Here is a 4,436-nt window from a genome sequence, read left to right on the forward strand (position 1 = left end):
CTTTTCCTCTTTTTATTAAATTCACCTCCCTCCTATAAAGCAATTCGTTGATAGAAAATCTTGGATTAGAATCATAATTTCAGATTTTTAGGCGAAATTAGTTTACTTATATTAATATGTTTAGATGTTATTTCCTTTTTTGATTCGAATCTAGGATTAAGTTTTGTATATATTTTTCATTTTCGGTAAGTCATTATTTTTTATATCTTTACGTGATTAACTTTTATTAAAATTTGTGCATTTAATCACTTTTCAATAATAATATCACGTCATACCGTATTTACATCTTTAATCAAGGAATACACGCTTATTGATATCTAAATTGGAAACATAAAATTAAATACCATGGGTGCAATGGGCTTGTGGTTTAAGTGCAGGAGTTGGATCCTTATGCTCCCTAGTTTGATCCCCAGTGGAAGGGATGTTTTACGCCATGTCATAAGGTATTAGCAAAAGCTGGTCCCGGCCCATGAGGGATATTAAGGCCCAGGTCCGAACTCTTCCTAGTTAACAAAAAAAAAAAAAACATAAAATTAATTTTACTAATTTAATATTATTGCTTTTTTTTGTTTAGGGCATTTAGGACTAATTAGATAACGAATCCCTTTGGATTTGAATTTTTTTTTCAGTTATATACTATAGGGAAATTAATCCTTAAATATAGCACTATTTTGGAATTAAAGGGAACATATATCATACTCGTTTTGAATATCTTTTAATCAGGGAATTACTTTATTTGAAAAAAAAAATACATTAATAAACCCGTAGGGTGTTAAAATAGAATAATAACACAATTGTTACAATAAATTATTTTCTAAAAGATAAAAAAAATTTCCTTTTTATTTATATTTCCTAATATATGATACATTGGCCGAGAAAAAGATATATTGGTAGACAAAATCAAATTATTATCAATGGACTTTATATTTTGTGAGTTTTACTTGTTATGTTTTTGGTGTAAGGCTAATATGTAGATGATGAAAATAGATGTGCTTGATGAATTTTGAAATTAATATGAAATAAAATATAAATTATCCGAATGAAATACATATATTCTACAAATCACATTATTGTGCTTATTCTTGTTTCTTAATACATATGAAATGATTCTAATCTAGAACAGAGCATTAGTTTCCTAGTTGTCATGGCTTATTTTGATTCTATTTCTTTTACTTTTGTGAATCCGTCTTCTTTGATTAAGTACTGAAACAATATCTTCATCTTATGAGTCTGATCAATTGGTATGTGCAGTACATCTTTTGGAACATGTTCATATGTAATATAGATTTTTATTAGTATAAAAATAGAATATAGCAAAAATAATTAAAACATAAAAATTAATCTTACCAATGGGACATGATTCTCGTGGTGGCTATTTAGGTGCACCTTCAACTTGAGTCTCATTTCATGCGAAAACTGTAAATGAAATTTTGCTAAAATTTTGGAGTTTTTTGGTTGTTGTGGTATTAGATACTAGATTATGACCCGCGGTACACTGCAGGGAAAATTTTTTTTTGTTTTTTTTTTGTTAATGTACTATTTTAATACTAATTTTGCTAATGTAATCTTTTGTTAATTTTAGTGATTTAGTATATAATTCGCGGTTTATCGCACAACTATTTTTTTTAATACAATCTTAATTAAATCTGTTTGATTCGAGATATTTTATGTTGGTGTTGTTAAAATAGTAAAATAAAGATTTAACCCGTATTGAAGTATCATATTAATGATATTTTATTTTTAATATTATCAATTCAATCATGTAATGTCATATAACCCGTCATGTAATATAACTTGTTTGTGTTATTTTGAAAAATTAATATGTTTAAATATTCATAATTTTAAACTTTTTAAGTTTAGATATATCAGTTATAAATTATAAACTTCTTAAAATTCTATAATTTTACTATATACGTTAAATTTACTATATATGTATGTTGAACATACACTTTTTATATTAATTGAGTAATATATGTTCGCTTTAAAAAAACATGCAGGAAAAATATACATTTTTATTAACTTTATGCATTGTATGACGATTCACTATATTTAAATTTTAAAATAAAATAAAAATATGATAGTAGAATAATTTTTTTGAATATGGAATAAATCTTCTAAATATCTATATTAGTTATAGAATATTAAATATATACATATTTAAAATATTTTAATTCTGTTTGGTTAAAAAGATAGTAGAGAGAATTAACTAACATTGTTTTGATATGTATATAAGCATTAAATGACATTAAATGTAAAAACTTTCCAAAAAAGTATTTTTGAGCAAAATCTGCTGCAAAAATACTATTATAGATTTTAGTGAAAAGAAGAAGGTATTTATAATAGGTGAGAGGAGAGATTCTGCCTCATGAATGTATCATTTAGGGTTTATTTTTTGATGAGTTTTTAAAAAATATAACAAAAAATAAATACAATGGCAGAGAAGTGTAAATAAGTTGATATTTTGAGGGTTAATTGATAAATGGTGTTCTGAGCTCTATAATGCTGATACATCAGCTTTTTTTGCAAATGTGCTTCTCTATTAATATATAAGGGATTTACTGAATGTTGAAATGTTGGTCTCTGCCCAAACGTAGCAGCCATAGCGTTGAACTGGGTGAATAATATTTATCTGTCTTTGCTTCTTTAAATAGATAGAAGTAGCTAGGGATAAGAACCAACTAAAACGTTTAAACAAATAATACAAGTGTGTGTATTTAAAAGAACACAACTACACTTAATTTGGTAACCAACAAAAACCTCATACACGAAAAATTAATATTTCTAAATTGGACAACTAAAGCATGAATTATCCTATAATTTCGATGTTAACTTTGACTACTTAAAAACAAACATATGTTGTGGGACGTGGTTATGTGATTTTGTAAAAATAATTCATTTTAAATATATACATAGCAATACCAACAACAACAACAAACAATTACTCAAATCCCAAAAAACACCATCGTTTCTGATAGAGAGCGGAAGCTTAATAACGGACGAGAACTCTAGATCTCGAGGAGAACTCGGATTCACGAACGGATCTTGCTTAGAACGTCGTAACTTGACGAAGAAGCAATAAGGATAGGGCCGAGATCGGGAACGATATCGACGTGATTTTGCAAGTCCTCCTTGCAGGGCTTGAACACAAGCTCTTAGGGTTGAGAATCCTCCTCTCTAGGCTTTAGACAAAGCTCTGGTAAAACTTCTTTATTCAATAATCAATAATTACCTCCCTACAAAACAGTCTCACGTCTCTTTTAAATAAGAAACCTAAAACAAAACCCTAACCTAAAGAACTAAGTAAACCGAAAACTAATATTCAAAGCCCATTTATATATTAAGCCCAGACAAAACAAATCAAATCGAAAAGCAAAGAACAAGAGTCTCTAACATGATGAACACCGGAGACGCGTGCGTCTCGAAGATGCGCTGCATCAGTCCCTCCGGGTGAGAAAGATTCGACCCGAATCTGAAATCATTGAAAATACCTTTGTCTACCAATTCGTAATACGGTCGCTTAAGAACTTCATGGCATTTCTTTGTTCGCCGCCGCAAGTGCAACTGGGTAAAACTTTCTTCATGAGGTGCTTCCAAGCTTCCTTGAATGACCAAGAAATCCTCTTCCTCCTTATCTTTGCTTGGTGAGAATAATGACGCCCGGTGATATTCATGAGGATGACGACCACGTGCTCGCAGTCCTAAAACACCTCGGTCAAACACCTTTAAAAACCAGGTTACATTTGATGTTTTGTCCCTTGCAGCTGACCTCGCCAAAACCATTTGAGAATGCGTATGAAGACCTTGTATTTCTGTAACAAAATTGAGAACTTCTCCATGGCAATACAGCTTGTATGGAAAAGTAAACAAATCCAACGGACCACACATAACTAGACCATAAATTACTTGAAACCGTCGAAAAATGAGGCTTTGGTCAGAGACATAACTGGACCATCGTGAACCCCCACTGTTAAAATTGCTACTAGACAAACAACGCACCATATGCGAAAACTGTCGCACTAAGATCGTCGTCGTCGGATGATATGATGAGCTACCCACGTCGAGGGTAAGTAAGTTCCATAGCAACACAACAACATCAACCGCATACATGGTCCCTTTTTCTAACACGATTTGAGCTGTTGGAGACACACGATCTATGAGGAAGCTGAACTTTCCACTGATGAACAGCTTACTTGAATCGCAAGCAACGACAATCCAACAAAAAAATGTCGTAGACACGTAACAAGGACCTGAGCAAGTAAAAACAGCTCCAATTATCCATTTAAAAACTGTGTACTGCAACTCTACCGGAAACGGTATGGCCATAACGCTAGAACAATCTCGAAGGAGAAACAAAACAACACCCCTATATGATGTCGACGTCACATCAACAAAGTTCTGGCATTGGAGTGAAATTTGGATCTCTGATACACCAGCAA

Source organism: Camelina sativa, chromosome 1, assembly GCF_000633955.1.
Source record: "Camelina sativa cultivar DH55 chromosome 1, Cs, whole genome shotgun sequence".
Classification (NCBI taxonomy): domain Eukaryota; kingdom Viridiplantae; phylum Streptophyta; class Magnoliopsida; order Brassicales; family Brassicaceae; genus Camelina; species Camelina sativa.